The 8,558-nt window shown below is 40.3% G+C and overlaps 1 long non-coding RNA gene across 1 annotated transcript in view; it reads left to right on the top strand.

Moving 5' to 3' along the window:
* Positions 1–5,522, top strand: part of LOC125613285 — a 6,773-nt gene extending 1,251 nt beyond the window's left edge. The window contains exon 2 of the long non-coding RNA XR_007343789.1: positions 3,603–5,522. This is a non-coding gene — a long non-coding RNA (uncharacterized LOC125613285). The remainder of the gene's footprint in view (positions 1–3,602) is intronic.
* Positions 5,523–8,558: the final 3,036 nt, after the last annotated feature.

Raw genomic sequence — 8,558 nt, 5'->3', positions numbered from 1 at the left:
CCGCGGGGCGGGCCCAGGAGTGGCATTCCGCAGTGCAAGTGCCAGAGCCCGCGGGCTGCCGGCGAGGCCAGACGTCACACTTGCTCGGACTCTGCGAATCCCAGGGGCACGCACGCCGGGAGGAGACGGATTGGGGTTGGAGCACCAGCCCGGCGCTTCGCAGGGCAGGGACTCGCGGGCTACCAGCATCTGGGAGGTTCCCGCTAGCGGGGACGGCATTTCTCGCACCCGGGATCCCGAACTCAAAGCTACAGGGCCCTCTGATCTCTGCTAGGAAGCGTTTGGCTTCGGCACAGGGCTGGGAAGGAGTGCGGGGATACTTTGGGGGTCTGAACAGAATACAACAAAATACACAGAAAAGCAAAGCGACTCACCAGACACTGGAGAAGTTTGGAGGACCCAATCCCCTGAGATGAACCAGGAAATAACAGACATCAAAGACAGCTTGAAGACCAATATGTTTTTTATTTTTATTTTTTAAAAAACATTCCCAGGAAGATACGCCACGAGGGCGGGACAAAAATTGGGAGGGAGTGAAAAGCAAGTCTGTCCATCCAAGGAACCAAACCGTACACACCACTGAGCGGCCTGTTGAGCTGCCGCTTGGATTCGATTACAGGAATTTCGCCTTTCCTATGTCAACACGAATAACTACTTGTTTAAGCAACCTTAAAAAAAAAAAAAAAGTTTCTTGTAGTTGATTAGAATTGTGTATGTGGCCACAGCTTGAAAACAACTTTACTTCATTGTTCTCTACTCCAGCTCAGTCTTTTAACAAACTGTTGATATGTTGTTTAGCATTAACCTTTTCACGTTCAATTAACCATGCAGGGACCATTGGAAAGAGCATTCCTGGTAGTGATTGGTGATTAGCCAATCTCAGAATGGAGCCAACAAAAATGATGACTATCACTTGTTGTCATAATTACAATGGTGAAAATGGACTGCTACTTAAAACAAAATCCAGTTTGACAGACAATAGGGGCAATTATATTTTACCAGAAAGGTTATATTCTCTTGGGGAAGGGAGGAGCCCTGAAAGTTATAGGGATTTTCTCAGGGAACTGGCAAATACAGAGTTGTGTAGCAGGACAGGAAGAGCTGCCTGGCTTGCTTCTTAGCTTACCTTGATTCTGGCCTGGAGACTGGTATGCAGGGTTTCATGGTAAATTATGGCAAGCATAATTTACTGGACCCCTTGAAAAGGTTCTAGGCCAATTTTTCACCCATCAACAGCTACTACCTCAATCCCTAAACTTTTCAGGGCATGGATTCATGAGGGGGGAAGGGATCTCAAGCTCTACAATTTTCTTTCAAACTGTAAACTGCAGTTCAATAACATCTTATTACCAATTTTTGTCACTCAGTGGTTACTACTCTGGCACATAACCTTATCTTATCTCACCCTAAGCCATAGGGAAACTTTTTAAAAGAATCAAACTCCTAATAGAAAAACACGGTGAATCTATTTTACAGCATAGTTTACCGCAGACCATAGTGGGGCCCTGTGAGTCTAGGGGGCCTGGTACCCTATCAACTACTGTGTGATTCACCTTTACTTGCTGGCAGACAGACATGAAAATTAATTCTTCTAGTCAGAGATCTGACAATGCAGAATGCACAGCATGTGTGTTCAGTCAGATGTCTGACTAGAAGGGTTGATTTGCCATCCAGTGATCCTCAATTGGACATAAAATTTGTTACTGTAAGTCCAAGTCTAAAGCTGCTTCTTTCCATTTCTAATTTTAGTGTCAGTATCTTAATACATGTTTGGTTTACAAAAAGCTTAGAATTTCTTAACAGAAAACAAATTATAACTCTCAATGCTAGGATTGGACCATAAAGCTTTGCTAATATTTTAGTTCCTGATTGTGAGGCCATTGTGTTTTGGGGAACACTATGTGATGGTTAATTTTGTGTGTCAACTGGACAAGGCCATGGCCTGTACAGGTAGCTGGTTAAATAGTCTGGAAATGTCTGAGGGTATATATAAGGGTATGTCTGGTAGAGGTGAGAACTTCAGTTGTGGACTGAGTAAAGCAGATGGCTCTCTTCAATTGTGGGTGGGCCTCATCCAATCTATTGGGTGAGGAAATCTGAAAATGTAGAGAAAGGTTGAACACCCAGTTTGAGCTGAGACATTGGTCATTTTCTGCCCTTGGCATTCCTGCTTCTCAGGTTTTCAGACCCAAATTGGAATCTTTGACATGGGTACTTTAGCTGTGAGACCCCTTCAACTACATCACAGGACATGTATATATAGCCATTTGTCACTTAGTGACAGGGATACATTCTAAGAAATGCATCATTGAGCAGTCTTGTGGTTGTGCAAACATCATGCAGTGTGCTTACACAAAAATGGCCACAACATCTCTAGGCAATATGATATTATGAGACCACCAGCATATAGAGTCCATAGTTTACCTAAACATAGTTATGTGGCACATGACTATATATTCAGGAGAGGTACACACACACACAAACACACACACACATGCACCCACACACCAGCACACACACACACACGCACACACGCATCTAGTTGGTTTGGTTTTTCTAGAGAATCCTAATACACACTACTTAAGGTCTAAAACTCATAGTTTTTATTTATGTATCCATAAAGTCAAATAAAGACTTTGGAATGCAAGTTATTGAAGGTCATTCCTCAAAAGAAAGCAAGGATAAACATGAAGGAAAAGAGAACTATAAGCAGAGGAAGCCAACAATAATTCTTGTTTGTAGTTCTATTTATGTTACTTGCCTAATCAAAAGACTAATTTAAATCTTTATGAGTTCTATGCATGTATACATATATTTCTCCCCCTAAATTCAGTTCTAAAAACACAACCCATGACCTGTAATATCCTAGACAAGGATTAGACTACTTCATTGCGTCAAGCAGAAGCTCCCAAGAAAGAGGATTTATTGAAAGGACACAGTGATGTCCACTGCTACAGGGACATCTTTTTTTCCCCCTCACATAAGAAGTTTCTAGATTGCTTGCAGGTGGAGCTACAGGACACAGGCTCTTTTTGTCCTCTGGCCCTGTCATTCCTTGTGTGTTGGCTTTGTGTCTCTGTGCTCTTCCCCATGAAGCTACCAGTTGTTGCTTCCTGTACAGCTCAGGATTCAGTCAGAGAAACAGGACCACTACGAGGGATAAAGAATGTGAAATTTATTATTAGGTAGTAGCTAGCATTGCCCAATATGCTAGCCACCTGCTACATGTGGCTATTTAAATTAATTAAATTTAAATAAGAAAAAATTTAAGTTTCTGGGTTTAAGAAACTCAAGTTTCAAATGCTCAATATCCATATGACTAGTGGCTATCCTACTGAGTGGCTTGTTTTAAAACACTCCCTTTATCACAGAAGTTCTATAGACAATGCTCCTTAGGCCTGGGACAATGTGGGAACTGGTGGAAGAGTCTATGCAGTGCTATTTGCTGTCTTTGGTTCTTTGTTGATCCTGCCAGAATGGAGGGCAGGGCAGAGAGCTGGTTGTGGATGAGAGCAAGAACAGATTAGAAGGACAAACCGGAATCACGAATGATGGAAATCTTTGAGGACAGATTGGATCTGCATGTGTCTTGTTCTCTCTAGTGTCAGTGTCCTGCAGAAGAAGCTGGTGCCCTTCATGGATCTACAGATGCACTTGGTTTAGGATTTAAAGGAGCCAGAGGAGGAGATGTGGTGAGAGCTGGAGGACCTGCAAGCCTGGGTGCTGCCCCAAGCATCGAGGTGAGTCAGCAGATTAGCATGTGAGAGTGGCCAGTGTCCCTGGAGCCTTGCATTTTCCTTCAGAGCATAACCACAGTGGATGCTGCTTCCCTGCTGTCTTTCCAATCTCATGCAACATGTCACTTGTGATCAGTGCTAGCCTGGAACTTGCAAGGATCCTGGACAACAGTTCCTGCGTATCTTGGTTGACACATACAAAGCTACCACAAAACATCCTGGGTCCAGGGATCAATCTGCACCAACAGGGGCAAAGAAGAGAGAGCTCTACTCTCTTTTGTGCCTGTTTATTTTATCAAAAAAGTAAAAGGCTTTCTACAAGAACCACAAGAGACTCCCCTTATGTCTTATGGCCAGAACTTGGTAATATTGTCACCCCTTAACTCCAAAGGAGGCTGACAAAGGGGTCATTGAACTTTTCCAGCCTCTTCTGGAGTAGAGGAAGGCAAAGGAGAAGGAGCTGGGAATGGCCGTTGAGTTAGTGAGCCAAGAGTGTGTACTGCAGATCTGCATGGTGCATCCCCTCAACCTCCTTATAGCTGGAAAAAAGCTCAATAATACTTACTTAGTCCAAGTCCTTCATTTACATGTGATAAAATTGAGGCACAGAGGGGTTAAGCCCTCTTCAAACAACTACTTTGACATTAGATTTTTGGCATCCCTTAGTTTACTGCTTAACCTAATTTTAACACTACCATTGCCAGGAAGTCCCTTTCCCATTTGGTTAAAAATAAAGGGTCAACCAAACTATACCAAAAAAAAAAAAAAAAAAAAAAAAACGACAAGGAGAAGAAGAAAGAGAAACTGACTTATAGAGCTTTGATTTTGAATTTAATAAATATGTTTAGGGAATTGCAACCAGTGAAACTCCACATCATTTACAACTTGCAAGAATGGGATGCTAATTAAAGTTATACTCCATGTATGTATAATATGTCAAAATACACTGTACTGTCATCTAGATCTAAAAAGAAAAAATTAAAAATAAAAAAGAATTGGGGGAAATTGTGAGTGAGCAGGTGGGGAATCTCAGTAAAAAGGAACCAAATGGAAATTCTAGAATTAAAATTCCAGCAGGTTGGAGTTGGAAGAGCAAACTTGAAGGTAGCCACATCTGGACATCTTTCTTTCCATGTCCTCATTACTATTTTGCTCCTGGAAAATATACTGCTCTTTCCACAGCATGGAAAATGTGGAGAACCCTGTTTCCTGCAACTTGTCTGGTTCTGCCCAGGAAGTAAGGCATAAGTTTTCTATGCTTCCAATCTCCCAAACCTCTTTGAGATTTTGGGGTGTGGGGTCACATTTTCTAAGAAAGCTTTGTGTTAAAATATAAGCTGTCCTTGTTCTCTTGACCTCCACCCTTCTTCCTTCACAGCCTGTGGAAGTGGCTGGGGACAAATGGTGATGCCCTGCTATTCTTCATCCTATCTGACCTGGGTCTCCTAAGCCCAGAAAGTGAAAAATCTAGAATTGAGGCCTGTGTTCTTTATATTCTGTTATATTGTCCTTTCTCTGAGATTGGAAGCATAGAACTCCTAGCTGCTGCTAAAGCTGAGGAAAGGTCTGGAATATCAGGAAGTACTGGGCAAAAATACAGAGGTTAATATGTCACATTATTATCTGGTTACATTTGTATTCACTTAGGTGTGTGTGTGTGTGTGTGTGTGTGTGTATGTGTTCAAGGCTTGGTGGAACTTATTACAACCTCACAGGTTGTTTGAGAACAATTTGATAAAGTCTTTGCAAAAAACCCCGAGTCAATAAAAAGTGCTTCAAAATGGATGGAAAAGTATGACAAGTCTCATCTTCAGGGAGGAAATATCAGAAAGGCAAATGTATGGCATTGCTTATTAGCAATAAGAGTTAGATCAAACAAATCATTCCACTCAGTTAGGAAGGCAAACTACCTGTAATTCTAATTTCCTTTTTAAGGTGGGTAGAGGACAAAGAATACAATGTAATCAGGAATGTTCTGTTTTCTTGGATAGATTTACTTTCAAAGACAGAAACAAAAAAGCAAGGCTTTACACTTCTTTGTGTAAAGTAATAATCCATTATAGAGATTTTAGAAAAATAGCAGGAAAAAAAAATCACTCATTAATGATCATTCAAAAGTAGTCACTAACATTTTGCTATAGTTTCCATAGTTATGATAACATTGTATAAAATATTTTTGTATAAAAGATTTTACATGCTGTTTTTCAAAAACTTAACATTTTAATAGTTTACATATGAAACAATGACCTTCATATGTCCTGAGAGCTAGAAATTGCATTTCCATAAATCTATTCTCCATTTATTTATTCACTCAACAGTGTGTTTAGACAAATACTTAGTGAAGCAATATGGTATAATTTTAAGAGCATGGGTCCTGGAGGCAGTTTTCTTTTAATTCAAATTTTAGTTCTATCCTTAGGCAAGTGACCTCACCTCCGCATACCTCAATTTCCTCATTTTTCATGTAGTATAAGAGCAGTACCTACCTCGGAGATTGCTGGTCAACTTGGGGCCTTGGTCATAGGAAGCATTCAGCAAGTGTCAGAGTTTTTAATATTGAGCACTTTTATGTGCCAGGCTCTGAGTAATGTAAACATGATTTCTTTCCTAGGGAAGCTTATAATCAGTTGGTCACTACTCCTGGAAACTATTAGAAGGCTCATACACATTATCTCATTAATCTTATGTTCAAATAGGGAAGGTCGGAGATGATGAAACTGAGGCTGAAAGTTTCAGATAAGCACTCCAAGTTATAAGTACAGAGAATTTCCTTTCAGTAATGTTTATGTTAGTACTAGGAAGTAAGCTAAATGTCAGTTAAAAGGGAGTTATATAAATACATTACATGCAGCTGTTCAATGGAATATTATGCAATTATTTTAAAATACAGCTCTCAGTGTGTTTAATGACATGGGTAGTTGTCAATAATGTTAAATGAATTAAGGGAGTCAAAAAACACTATGTATAATGTGGTTTAATGTGGGAAGCCATTCTCACACGTGATTGGGCACCTCCCAGATTGGGTGTGAGGCGCTCTAGCTAAACTGTGTTGGAGCTTTCCCCACCCTCTCCAGGTGCGAGAGCCTGTCCGTGTGGGGGTGTGACTGACCACTGACCCTGAGGCCAATCACTGATCCTGACCTTGGAGTGCTGCCCCCCTTGACCTTCATTGGATGGAATTCTCCCCTGAATTTCTTGTTCCCCAATAAAAAGCCACTCCCTGGCGTGCTCTCTCTCTCTCTCCTGCTAGCCCTGAGTAATCCTTGCTGCCCTACCAGGTGGTTTGAGGTGTGAGCCAGAGAGGTGAGAGCTGTCTCGGACCTGGTCATAGAAAAAGGTAATTGAGTCTGTGTGTTTATTTTGATCTCACTAGTTAACTTTTATGCCACGAACCTCTTTAATGAAACCAGTGCGCTGGTCGCATGGTGGAGTTTAATTTTTGCAAAAATAAACACATCAAGATATATGGTTAATGGGATTTCATTGAAAAATAGCTTTCTATATACACCCCTTGTTTCCTCTCTTTGTAAATATTAAAGTTATTTATTAAAGTCTAATTTATTAAAGGATCAAGGGTCAATTTTAAAATAATGAATTATCATTTTAATATTGTATTAAAAATATTAATATAAATAAATATTGAATAGTTAATACTTATTAAATCACTAATTCTGAGTAATAAAACACTCCAAAATACAATATTAAAAGAGTTATTTTTTTTTTCGTGATTAGTGGGTCAGTAATATTGGATAGACTCAGTTGATCCTTGTGCTGGTCCCATGTGGGATCATTCCTGTGATTGTGATCACCTGATGGCTTTACAGGGAGGCTCCTGCCCACAGGGCGTGTCTCATTGCCCCGCAGGTTAGCCTAAGCTGGCTCCTGTGGTGGCATGGTGTTCCAAGAGTGAAACTGGAAGCTGTAAGGCCCAGATATGGAAGTTTCACACCATCACTTTCATCACATTCTATTTATTAAAGTAAGAGCCAAGGCCAGCCAGATAAAAGAAACCAGGAAGTAGACTGAACCTCTTTTTTTAAAAAAATATGCATATATTTTTATTTGTAGTTGGACACAATACCTTTATTTTATTTATTTATTTTTATGTAGTGCTAAGAATCAAACCCAGGACCTTGCATGTGCTAGTCGAGCGCTCTACAGCTGAGCCACGACCCCAGCCCCAGACTGAATCTCTTGATGGAGGCAGTGTGCACCCAGGGAAAGAGAAATTGTTATAGTCATTTATGCAAATGATCTGCCTTTTTCACTAATAAATCCATATTTATTATAGTTATTGTAGTTGCACAATAGTTTCATTTTAAGATTAAAACAAAAAGTATTACCCATAGAAAGTTCCACTCCCGGATCATTTATCCTACTTTGAGTTCCTGATTTACTCTTCACTATTAAATAATCACTTGACAGCTATTTAGTAGCTATCACTTGGCATAATTGCAAAGGGGGTGAAAAAGGAGTCAGGTTATGCCTTTTTCTATGGCTTGCTCCCAGAATCCAACAAATAATATCAATTAGAAAATATCAAATCTCCAACATCCCTTCTTCTGAGTTCTCATATTGTCTTCAGTCTTTTCTCCAGTATCCTCACATCAAATGCAGGAAGCTTAGGAGAAGATAACTGACTTAAGAAAGACAGCAAATGGGCTGTGGATGTGGCTCAAGCGGTAGTACGCTCGCCTGGCATGTGTGTGGCCTGGGTTTGATCCTCGGCACCACATACAAACAAAGATGTTGTGTCCGCTGAAAACTAAAAAATAAATATTAAAATTCTCTCTCTCTCTCTCAAAAAAAAAAAAAAAAAAA

Source organism: Marmota marmota, unplaced genomic scaffold, assembly GCF_001458135.2.
Source record: "Marmota marmota marmota unplaced genomic scaffold, marMar, whole genome shotgun sequence".
Lineage (NCBI taxonomy): Eukaryota > Metazoa > Chordata > Mammalia > Rodentia > Sciuridae > Marmota > Marmota marmota.
This window is presented reverse-complemented; position numbering and strand designations above follow the sequence as displayed.